This window comes from Heloderma suspectum, chromosome Z, assembly GCF_057233095.1.
Source record: "Heloderma suspectum isolate Gila_16-S chromosome Z, 16-S_ref, whole genome shotgun sequence".
Classification (NCBI taxonomy): domain Eukaryota; kingdom Metazoa; phylum Chordata; class Lepidosauria; order Squamata; family Helodermatidae; genus Heloderma; species Heloderma suspectum.
In genome coordinates this window covers 3,963,313-3,976,119 of record NC_139476.1, presented here as the reverse complement: position 1 = coordinate 3,976,119, position 12,807 = coordinate 3,963,313, and positions in this window count along the sequence as shown.

Below are 12,807 nucleotides of genomic sequence, written 5' to 3'. Positions count from 1 at the left end.
GCAGTTTGTTAGTCTTATGCGTGGAGAAACCATCACAGATCTAACTGTCCCATCCCGGGTCAATTAGGCAGGCAAATGGTCACGCACAAAGGCAGTGGAAGCTGATGTCTCTAATGCCAGTGGGGTTGTGAATCTGCTCTGGGTTTCAAACCCAGAGTGGATTTAGCCCCACTAATGTCAGAGACACCAGCTTGCACTGCACAAAGGTTTTCAGTCCACTCTGAGATCAGGCTAAGGCCGTTGTGCTCAAGATACTGGCAATGTCCCATATGTGCCTGCCCGGACCTTAAGATCATCCTCAGCGGCCCTTCTCCGTGAGCCCCTGCCAAAGGAAGTGAGGCGGGTGGCTACTAGGAGGAGGGCTTTTTCTGCTGTGGCACCCCGGCTCTGGAATGAGCTCCCTAGTGAGGTTCGCCTGGCGCCTACATTGTACTCCTTTCGGCGCCAGGTGAAGACCTTTTTATTTTCCCAGGCATTTTAGCATTTTAGCTTTCTAAATTTTTATCTTTGCTGTTTTAAATCTGTATTTTAAACTCCTGTACTGCTGCTAGGTTTTATTGTGGTTGTATTGTTATATTGTGGTTTTAATGTTCTATATATTTTAAATTGTTTTATTGTGTGTTGTTTGGTTTTAATTTTTGTGAACCGCCCAGAGAGCTTCGGCTATTGGGCGGTATAGAAATGAAATAAATAAATAAATAAATAAATAAATGGTCAAAACTCAGGGGGAGCCAGAACCTTCAGAGCCTCAGAAGACCCTGGCACTAGCCAAGATGGTCCACGGACCTCAGGAGTGATGCCTTCAGATCTGCCTCCTGAAGAGAATCTAGCCCCTGAAAACATCAGCGCCTTAAGATCCATGCTAGGATGGTGGCCAGGCAAAAGAGTGCCCACTTACTGAAGAGGACTACTCATGAGTTGGGCTCTCCTCATGGGGAGGACATCTCACAAGCCTTTAACGTGATGCAACTGAGCCCTGGGTGGGGCTCTGGTAGCTCTGGCTGTATCAGCTCTCACTTGTTTCTGGAGAGCTGCCGGAAACAATGTCTGATCTTCAGCTTGAGTTGCCGTATCCTGTTTTCTCCCAGACCTTGCTGTGTGTTTGGACCTCTGCCCCTGGACTTCTACCAGGCTCTGCTTTCAGACTGTGTTTTTACTTGACGGATCTCCTGGATTTTGACCTTGGCTATGCCTCAGACCTTGCTCTGGAAAAACCCCCCTTGTGTCTGGTAAAACTGTGCTTGACCATTTGTTTGCTAAATTGACTACTCTCCAGTATGCATCCCTGTCTTTGCATAGTAAAGAGCTAGGACTCAGTGTATAGTCGGGATGTCCATTGCTATGGAATACAGTCCTCTGGGGGCTTGATGGACTCACAGTGAGCACCTAACTTGGCTCACATTTGGGGGCTGAGCCGTGGGACTTTTCCTGAAATCTGGGAGCTTTTTCTGTTTGTTTTTTTTTAAATTATGTAAATAGAAATGTGTGCAAATTTCAGCCACAAATTGCATGATTCACACAAATTTCAGCTGCAGATTGTGTGATTTGCGCAAATTTCATCCGCAGGTTGCATGGTTTGCGCAAATTTCAGCCGCAAATTGTGCACATTTCTATTTACATATTTACATATATTTTTTAAAAAACCAGGGAAATCCGACTGGATGCAGATTGAGCCAGGCCAGCTCACGGGGAAACTAGCCGAAGTCAGGGGGCCAAGCTGTTGAAAGCTCGGCCCCCCGGACGGATTCTTCCAACACCCCTGGTGCAGAGCAGGACAATTATGAGGCAGGTAGGTGATCCAAACACAAGGCAAAGTCAAGGATACAGGACGCTGGAGCTGATGATAAGACAGTGTTCCAGCCATGGCTGAGTCCCACCCAGAGCTCAGCTGTACTCTGTTACAAGCCCACTGGCAAAAGTCTTGCTCAGGAGGAGACCATTGCTCTTGAAGAGTCCTGCTCCACTTTGTCTCCGTTTGGCAGCCTGTACCTCCACCTTCTGGAGCTGGCATGCTTGAGGGCTGAGTGGGCTCTCAGTTTCCTCTTCTGTCACCCTGGGGTCAGTAGTAGTCCCCAGCGACCCCATCTGAGGGTCCCCCGAAGTTCGCCCCTGTAGAAGGGGCTGAACCTTCTTCTCCACTGGTGCCGGAGGCACCTGGGGACTCGCTAACGTGAGGAAGACCCATGGGCTGTACATCTCATGAAACATCATTGCCGATATCAGAATCAGACATGACAAGGGATTCGAACCCAAACCTGGAAAAGATAAATCAAGGGTGGAGAAACCCCGGCCCAGGGGCTAACCACTGATTATTTTCCCCAACTGCTGGTTGGTTAGTGGTCTCCCAGCTGCTGTGCATTTTTCCCCAATGTAAACGGCTGTAGCCCCTCTCCTAAAGCTTTTTTACGGGTAGCAAGAGTTTTCAGCTACAATATACTGCTACTTTTGGAGATTCGAACCCACCTCCTTCTCCCTTTGGCCCTGCCCACCACTGGAATGTGGCCCCCGAGAGTTTCTCCGAATGGAATTCAGCCCTGGGGCTGGCAGAGGCTCCACACCCCTGAGTTAAGCACTCAAAAGCCCTCTGGCTGCTCTCCCTGTTTCCTTTTCTCCCAGATTCATTTTTCTCTGGGGAAGTCCGGCCCTTTTTCTGCTTGCCGGACTCCCGCAGCACCCCGACTCACCTTGCATTTGCGAGCTGAGCCGTGGGGCTTTCCTGAAATCTGGGAACTTTTTCCGATATAATACCTCTCAGTCTAAAACTGCACATTTTTAGAAGCTGGCTGCCATGTTTGCAATTCCTCTCCATTTCAGTTACCTGTGGCACACCGATTTTTATACAAAACGAAAGGAGAAAGTAGCACGGAGCCAAGGTCGCACATGTCTCCTTCCGCCAAGCCAAAGAGAGGTGGCACCCAGCCAGACTGCAGCAGCTCCTGCTAAGCTCTTGCTTTACCGTAACCAGAAGAGACGTTGGCAGCCGCAGGGTCCATTTATCTTGATTAGCGGAGCGTTTCGGCTTCATTTTTCAAACCGCGCTAATCAATCGGAGAACTGGTAGAGATTTGGGGGCGGGGGCAGGAATCACCGTTTCAGGCTGAGCTGCAGAAGCTGTTGGCTGAGCCTCCGAACACAAAAGAAGAAAAATTAAGGAGCGAGTGCTTTAGAGCATGTGCAAAGCGCCATTGCCTCCCTCCTGAGTTATCCCCAGCCTGCCACAAGGAAGAATGCTTTTTAAAAAACAAATGGATCTCTCCCCCCACCCCCCTGCACATGGTAAAATCCCTCAACTTGGCCTTGGTGCTGCTAGCTTGTTCTTTCCCGTTTTCACCGAACTTCAAAAGAGCTGACAGCGCTGTTACGGTATCTCCTCAGCTGTCTTTCTCTAGGAAGCAGCATTTGCAAGCTGACCAGGCGCTGAGAGCAGCCAGGTTCGGGCACCTTTTCCAGTGGTGCAAAAGAGGGGATTTTGGTGGATGCCATTTTTCTCACTGCTGCGGCACGGCCAGGCGAAAAGTTGCCAGGGGCAAAATTCCCCCTTCTCAGCTGATCTGCAAAGATAGCTGAGAAAGGGGAGCTGGGAAGGGTATGTCTCTGTATATGAATGGTGTGAGCGTGAGAGACAGAGACAGAAATGGTGTATCAGAGAGCAGGGTAGCCTAGCCACACTGATGGGTGGCAATTGGCCTTTGGGCCAAAAAAGGCTTCCCAGCTCTGGTTTCGGGCCTAATCAATCATCCCCAAGGTGTTGCCCTCCAGATGTTTCAGAGGACACACTGGCTAGGTCCAATGGGAGTTTATTTCTTCTTTTATTACATTTATATCCCATCTTTTCTTCCTCTTGCAACAACCCAAGGCAGCATACATGGGCCTCCTCTTCTCCACTTTATCCTCACAACAGCACCCAGTGAGTTTCATGGCTGAGTGGGGACGAGAACCCGGATCTCCCGGCTCCCAGTCCAGCACTCTAACTGCTACACCACACTGATTCTCAGTGCAGCAGTGGACCAACACATCTGGAGGGCACCACATTATGCTGCCCTAAACCCACATGGCTAGGAATAAAACCCACTCAATGCTTCCTACGAACCCAGACTTCCAAACCCAGGACATCGAAATTGCAGAGTGCCTCTGAGCCCAGTGCAGAGTGCATTTCCCTGCAGCCCAGAACCCTGGCCCAGAAGTCTGGAATCCACTTTAGCAGGCATGGCTTCTAGGCAATGTTGAGCCCTCAGTGCCTCTTCTTATTTTAACCAGGGCCTGGTGCAGATTGCTCCTCTACATGCATGGAAGTCCTTCCAATTACTGAGGAACTGATGACATTATTAAGCAGTGATGCCTCCTCTTAGAAAGGCAATTAGCAGAGAACAAACAAAAGGCAGAACAGGATGAGCATGTACCCATCCCATGCACACTCACACACACACGCACACAGGCTATCTTAGAAGAATAAAAGGAGACCGCACTGTTCTTTAGTGAAGAATAGGGAAACTAGTTCACTCACAGTATTCTTGCATATAAAATGCAGGTACAGCGTAGAGTTTCAAAAAGAGTTTGTACAATCCAATTGTGTTCTATAACCAGTGAGAGAGCAAACAAGTGTTCTCAGCAATGGTGGAAGTTTGGGGGGGGGAGGAAGGGGGGGAGCAAAAGGAAGAAATCACAGGCAACTACTCCGTAAGCTATAGAGATCCCAAGGCTAGCTATGGTCAACATTCCCATGAATTAGCTAACTGCAATACTGCCCCCTTCTTGTAACGTGCAGACGAGGTTGCAAAATTACCAACAGGAACTCTATAAAACTCAGAGGCCATCTCATCTTAATTTGTCTTTCTTTCTTTTTACATGTTAGAAGCATTGAAAAGAAGTCCTGGTTGTCTTCTCCACCTCGCCGAGCCTTCCCCAACCTAATACCCTCCAGATGTGTTGGACTACAAATCCCATCATGACTAGCCCATGAAGTCAGGGAAAGAAGGGAAGTCTAGCTTATGATGAATGGGGAATTAAACAAGTGGGAGGTGGGGTTAAACTTTAGGCAGTGATCTCTGAGGTTCAGCTGAAACCTGGCTGAAATTAAGCTTTGCCAAAGGCTTTCCCAAATTTGTTTTTTGTTTTTTGTTTAATACTGGCACCATAGGCATGCATAGAGTGCCTTCTCTTTGTACAGGGAGTGACCGGGCATGTGTATTCAACAGACGTAAGGGATACGAATGGCTGCCTTCTACCCAAGAGGACACAGTTTAAAAATAAAAATCAATGTTAACAGCAGAGCTCCTCTGAGCATGTGGAGAATCCCCCCTCTCACTCACTCACTCCACAATGGGAGAACAATGACAAAAACTCACAGACACATTTTTCCGTTCTGGCTTCTGATTCAGAGGAAGATGGAGCTCTGAAAAGGCCAAATTCTGGCTGGTTCGACACCTTTGAGAAAGAAGGAATAAGGTGCACTACTAGTAAGGAAACCACCAGGTGACCCTTCCCTGGATGAGTTTTGTGACTGTTTAGGAGCTGGGAGGGAGAAGTGGCACTCTGCACATGATGGGGGGGGATTATTTTTTTTAAAAAATGGTTACACCTGTTCCTAGGTAGAGACCTGGAAGGAAAAAAGAAAGAGTGAAAGAGCTCTGGAGCTAAGCATCAGCGTTATGTTAATTTGCTTCTTCTTTTTTTGGTGCTGTTCAATTTCCAATTCCCTATTGCAAAAGACTGTCAGCTGGGTTTGGGGCCAGGTGGATAAGCAGAGGAAAGAATGGCAAGCTAGCATTCTGGTTTAGAATGAAGGAGGCTCTTCGTCAATGTTCCTCTTTCCTTGTTTCTGGACTACGTCCCATCCCGCTCCCCCTCGCCCTGGATCTCTGCCTCTCTTGCTTGCTCGCCTGCCAGCGGTTCTAATACACTAATTGGATTCTTAATGGCAATAATTAATGGGGAAACTTCATCATGAGCTTGCATGACATCTAGCTCCGGGGTGCTTTATGGCTGGGGGGGGTGTGCTTTTTGAGGGGGGATTGTGGGGTGGGGAGGCAGACAAAGAGAGACACTGAAACACAAATGGAACACAAGCAGACAATGGGATTCGCAGCTGACTCTGTTATCTCCAGCAAACAGAAGGGACAGATGGCTCCCTCTCTCCGACTCCTGGGATATGCCGGCTTTTCATAACTACCATTAGATTAAAGGTTGCTTCTTCTCCCCTCCACCTAATTCGGTGCATTCTCCTGCAGCCACACCAATCACCTGTTTCTCCATTTCCAAGGCAGTTCAAAGGGCCCAGTTGGACTGGGATCAGTCGGAACCCTGTAAGAAATCCATGCTAATTTGGTAACAGAAAGGATGAGTTGCCAGCAGAAGGTACTCAGTTTGAAATGCACGCATTTTTGAAATGTTCGCATTCTTCTTCCAAGATTAAAGCATATTTGTGCACGTTTTTGAAACGTACGCATGCTGTGGAACGCTTTTCTTTCTTTGGTCCACAAATCGCATTGCAAGCTCAGAACTGTACGGACTTCAACCACAGATTGTGTCTGGGTCCGGAAGGTGCGAACTCAGTAAAATCCTGATGAAAAACTAATTGAAATTAATTTCTCATACATCCCACACTGTGGATGGGCAGCACCAAATCCCCTACTGTGCTCTCCTTCCGGCAGGTTCTTGATCTTTAAATTGGACATGGACTGGACAGCCGTTCAGACAGAGGTTGCTTTCCAAGAACTCTCCTCTATAAAAGAAGGACACATGGCACCCTGCCACTATCCTCTTTATGACACCCCCTTCTCTCTCTCTCTCTCTCTCTCTCTCTTCCATCTCCCAGCCTCAGGTTACCAGGGGAGGGTCTAAACTGATCACTTGCATGGGTGATATCTGGCTGAGAGTGGGCCAGCATTTTCCCATCCGTGCCTTAAAGCAGAACCTTAATGACAGTCCCAGCCCCAGTAATCAGATGCTAATCTTGTCTCTATATCAACACATTAAAAACAATCCAGGCTACAAAACAAACAAACAAACAGCAGTTCAATGCAGCAGGCTGAAAAGAGCAACTTGAAACATCAGCTTTGCAAGTCCTGATTGTGTCAGTGTGGGACGACTGTGGCTACAGGTCACCAACATGGCACTTCACCGCCATTCTCCTTTTAAAAATTCAGCACCTTCTTATTTACTTTTGTTAGAGAGGCAACTGGCCTCTCAAAATTCTACACCCTATTTGCAAGCGGAGAAATTGGGGTTGGGGGGCGGGTGGCATTTCACCAAACTTCTCCAGAGGGAGGAGAAATTCCCCAGCAGTTTCTCCCAGGTAGGGCTCACCGTTGGCAAGGGTGTTAACACCACTTATTTCTCTTTTCCTAAGGGTTGGGGGGGGGGGTTGTGTTGCCACTGCAAGCAGCAACAGCAGCAACTATGTTGGCAGCCTGGCCTCCATTTTGCATCCTCCACAATGCCCCATACCTAGCCTCGTTCTGGGGCATTGTGGGGGAAGAGAGGGAAGGCGACCTCCATATAAAATTAATTAACGTGTGGGAAGCCAAGGAGGCTGCAGGCTGCCAAAGAGATGATGGTACAATGAAAGACAGGAGAGTCATACACATTCCTTTGTTTGCCTCCTAAATAAGGGAAACAAGTCCCTCAAACCCAGCCCATGAGAATTCCTCCAAAAAGTTCTTCTCCTTTCAGTTTGTTCTCAAAAGCAATTTCTTTTCTATCCAACTGCAATCAGAATGTTCGGGGGGAAAGCATGGGAGACATTTTTGGGCCAGCACGGATTTCTATTTAGGACATCTGTGGCGCCATTCAGTCGTTGTGACCCTGGTCTTAATGGTCTTAATGGTCCATGTGTATTATTTCCGTCTATTGATTTATAGTGGCCAAAAAAAAAAAGTTCCTGATATGACATACAATAATAATAATAATCCTTTAAAGCAATGTGATACAAACAAATTAATAGCAAGAGATAACCACTGTTCAAAACAAAGAGCAGAGTTAATAGCATTTAAATTTATCTGAAGGCCAAACTAGTTATAACAGCCCACCTAAACCTTGTGGCAGTGAGTTCCACAGGTTGTGTGAAGTAGAACTTCAGGGCAGGAACTGGGGAGATATATCTCCTGAACCACTGTTGGTCAATTTAATTGGGTGATAACCCCCTCATACACATACACACACACACACACACACACACACACACACAGTGTGAGTCGTAGCGCAGCATCCCCAACCTTTTTGGGCAGTGGGCACATGTGAAAGACTGAGAGAGTGTTGTAGGCACTCTCACAAAATGGGTGCCATGTGGCAGGGCTTGACCATTGATAAAATGGCTGCCATGGTGGGCATGGCTGAACACAAAACACTCATTTTACAGAAGGCAAACTGGTAAGGCTAAAAGAAAACTAACCTCCCCAAGAGATGTTATTATATTCAGTAGTATATAAATGCCAAAAATAAATAACTAAATAAATAAATAAGCAAGCTAGCAAGCAAGCCTAAAATACAAGGCAGAGGTGAGCTTTGAGCTCCAAAATACAAAACCTGCTCCTTTGAACCCAAACAAAGATGGTATAAAAAAAGTTTTTTAAAACCTATTTATTTTTTTAAAAGAAATAAATTAGAAATCAGGAGGGAGATGAAATCTGGCTGGAGCCAAGAGAGATGTCCTCAGAGACACATTGGTGCCCAAGGGCACCACATTGGAGATCCAAGTGTTACAAGAGAGGGCAATAAAATCTCTTAACTTTTTTTCCCACCTTGGTGAGATTTTCCCTCTCCCCGAATCTCCTCTCTCCACCCTCCTCCACTGCTGAATTCTGAAGCGAACCCCTTACAGAGCGCTGATGAGATTTGGAACTAATTAAGCCCCCCACAATTCACTTTTTCAAATTGCTGCCAGATCTTTGTATCCGGAAAATTTCATCCCACCAGCCAATCAGTGTTCAAAGGCTCGGAAGGGTTGGGGTTGTTGTTGTTTTTCAAAATGGTGCGTGTGTAGATATATATCAGCTTCAATCGCCGTGTTCGTGACAATTTTGATTAGACCAGCTGCTCAATAACAGACTGAGCCTCCGGAGGGATTGAAGTGCGCTTTATATTTCTGACAATGACAAAATTCTCTCTCCCCACACAAAAACCTCAAAAGGCCCCGCTCTGTGATCTCCCCTTGCTTGCTTTCATTTGCTAACAGATCAGAATGCAAAAGTTAGGGAGGATGTCTCCTTCCCCCACCCCTCCAGAAAAGGCTGAGTGGAGGGAGGGGGCTTTCTCTCCCTCTCCCCACAATGAATTGCTTCAAATCACTTGCAACGGCCCCCTGCTGCGGCATTTCCTTACAGCTTCTGGTATCCCAAGGGGCACCACACAGATGCCAGTGTTTGGATGATTAATTCCCCCCCCCTTCCTCCCTTCCCTCCCCTTTCTAATGCCTCCTGCTGTGCTGGCATCATCCGCTCATTCAGAGAGGATGACAGTAAGATGTGGCGACTGAACCCATCCGCCGTGAAAGTGTGCAATCTGAGGACAGGCTCTCACCGTCCAAGTGGACTGTACTGGTTATTTTCTAAAAATATCCAGTAGGTAAATCCCAAATGGGCTTGGATAGAGGCTTTCCGCTTGTATATGCTCAGGTGCAAGAGAAATTTCTCAGGTGCAAGAGAAAAGCAGCTTGTATATACTCTGAGGCAGTTTTGGGCGTGATCACGTCCGAACATAAGAAGAGCCCTGCTGAATCAGAATGTCTGATCTGGCTTTCGGTTCCCACAGTGGCCAAGCAGGTCCCCATAGGAAGCCCACAAGTAGGAATGAGCACAAAAGCACCTGATGTGACGAATACTGTGATCCAGCAACGTGATGCAGCTGCTAAAAAGGCTAATGTGATTTCAGGCTGCATTCATAGAAACATCACTTCCAAGCCCCAGGATGGAATCGTTCCATTCTGTTCTGCACTAATCAGACCTCATCCGGAGAACCAAGTTTGGTTCTGCATGCCACACTTCAAAAAGGATACAGACAAACTGAAACAGGTTCAGAGGAAGGTGATAAAGATGGTTAGAAGTGTCAACAAAGGTCCTATGAGGAAAGGTTGAAGGAACTAGGGGCGGTGGGTGGGTGCGGGGGGAGACATCATGGCCCTCTTCTTCTTTTTAAAAATTATTGATAAACATTTTTATATCCCTTCAATTAACCATAACATCTCTGGCTGGTGTCCCTGAACGGCTGCTACACAGAAGATAGCAAAGACTATCTTCTCTGTAGCCAAGTTGGATAAATGCCAAGTTCTGCACCTAGGAAAAAGAAACCAAATGCACGGTTACAAGATGGGGGAGACTTTGATCAACAATACTACAAGCGAGAAGGATTTTGGAATTGTGGTAGATCACAAGCTGAATATGAGCCAACAATGTGATGTGGCTGCAAAAAAGGCAAATGCTATTTTGGGCTGCATTAATAGAAGCACAGCTTCCAAATCCTGGGAAGTACTAGTTCCCCTCTACTCAGCACTGGTTAGGCCTCATCTTGAGTACGGTGTCCAGTTCTGGGCACCACACTTTACGAAGGATACAGACAAACTGGAGAGGGATCAGAGGAGGGCAATGAAGATGATCTGGAAACAAAGCCCTATGAGGAGAGACTGAAAGAGCTGGGCATGTTTAGCCTTGAGAAGAGAAGATGGAGGGGAGACAGGATGGTGCTCTTCAAGTCCTTGAAAGGCTGTCCCAGAGAAGAAGGCCAGGATCTCTTCTCGATCGTCCCAGAGTGCAGGACACGGAATAATGGGCTCAAGTGACAGGAAGCCACATTCCGGCTGAACATCAGGAAAAACCTCCTGACTGACTGTTAAAGCCGTACAACAAAGGAACCAGTGACCTAGGGAGGTGGGGGGCTCCCACACACTGGAGGCATTCAAGAGGAGGCTGGACAGCCATCTGTCAGGGATGCTCTGACTTGGATCCTTCATTGAGCAGTGGGTTGGACTCGATGGTCCCTTCCAACCCTACTATTCTATGATCCTATGATTCTATAAGGCATGTTCTCTGCTGCCCTAGAAGGCACAAGAGATCTAAGGCTGCAATCCTGTGCATGTTTAGAGAGAGAGAGGAAAGTCCTACAACTCCCAGCATCCCCCAGCCAGCAACGTGAGGTGCTATGGGACTCATGGAGCCGAGCGCCGAGCTCTTCTCAGAACCAGTGCTACAAGAAACAGGATGTGAGAGTCACACAGCCTTTGGCTGTTCTTTCCGTCATACCCCCAGTGAAAGATCGGGGGAGGTGAAACAGAATTGAGCCCCATTTTGAAATTTGGCAGATGGGCCAAATTTCAGGCCATGGCATCAAACACTCAGCACCAAAATTCAAGGCTTGGATTCCAGAACTGAAATGCAACAACCGCATTTGACTGCTTTCCTTGGTTAAACGAACCAGTCAGTTTCATCAGTTAGTTTTGTGTTTTGGAGCTCAGACCCCAAGTTCCTGCGCAAATCCCTTTTCTTTTTAGCCTCCTCAGTTTGCTTTCTGGGTAATGGGTGTTTTGTGAACAGCCATGCCTACTGTTAACAGCCATTTCATGAATGGGCAAGCCCTACCCCCTACGGTAGCCATTTTGTGAGGGCACCCCCGACATTTTCTCAAAAATTCCAAATGTGCCCACTGACCCAAAAAGGCTGGGGACCCCTGCTCCGCTGTGCTAATTGCTTTTGCGTGCCAGCTCTCAAATACTGTCTGGTTTTTCTGACTGCTGTTGCACGCACACTGTCAGAACCTGAGAGTGACTCTAAAAGCTTCCGATGTTAAATGCTGGTGGCTGCATAGATTTGCTGGATGGCAAATATTCAGCCAATATCCACACAGCTAGTGAGAGACCAAGAGTCACGGTGCAATTGCCACAGGAGATGTTTGGGAGACATATTTGTTTCATTCCTCCCCGTCTCCCCCATCGAGAGGGATTGATTCCCAACGAGGGAAGGGAAGCTAAGTACAATGGAAAACAAGAGTGTGTGCCCTTCTTGGATTCTTCAAATGCTTTCAGTTAATTTGCCCAATCCACTCTGCCCCTGAATGAGTTGAGGGGCCCCACTCCGCTCTCTGCATCTCCGGAGCTTTGGGCTGAAAGACTTTAGGCCAAAGGGCTGAATTGAGCTGGCCCTCAAACGTCTCCCTCTCTGAATTCAGAGACGAAGACATTTTTCTCCCTCTCATAATGCTAGAACCCAGTGGGGTCCTCCCATGAAGCTGATGGTGGAAGATTCAGGACAGATAAAAGGAAGGACTTCTTCACACAGTGCAGAGTTAAACTGTGGAACTCACTTCCACAAGATGTAGTGACAGCCGCCAATTTGGATGGCTTTGAAAGGGGATTGGGAAAATTCACGGAGGAAAAGACTATCAACAGCTACTAGTCCTGATGGCTAAATGCCACCTCCAGTACCAGAGGCAGTGTGCCTGTGTACACCAGTTGTTGGGGGAACATGGACAGGAGGGTGCTGTTGCATTTGTGTCTTGCTTATGGGTTTCCCGTCAGCAGCTGGCTGGCCACTGTGTGAACAGAATGCTGGACTAGATGGACCCTTGGTCTGATCAGCAGGGCTCTTCTGAGGTTCTTCCGGGGGCCACATTCCAGTGGTGAGTGAGGCCAAAGGTAAAACGGGTGGCACCCCAAACACCAAGCTCTCCCTCCCAAAATACTGGCATACTGTAGCTTAAAGCTTTTACTGCCAGTAAACTAAGCCTTAGGCAAGGCTTTTCAGCCTTTTAGAATGGGGGGGGGGTATAATGGTGCATAATCACCGGGAAACCACCAAACAATTGGCAGAGAATCAGTGGTCA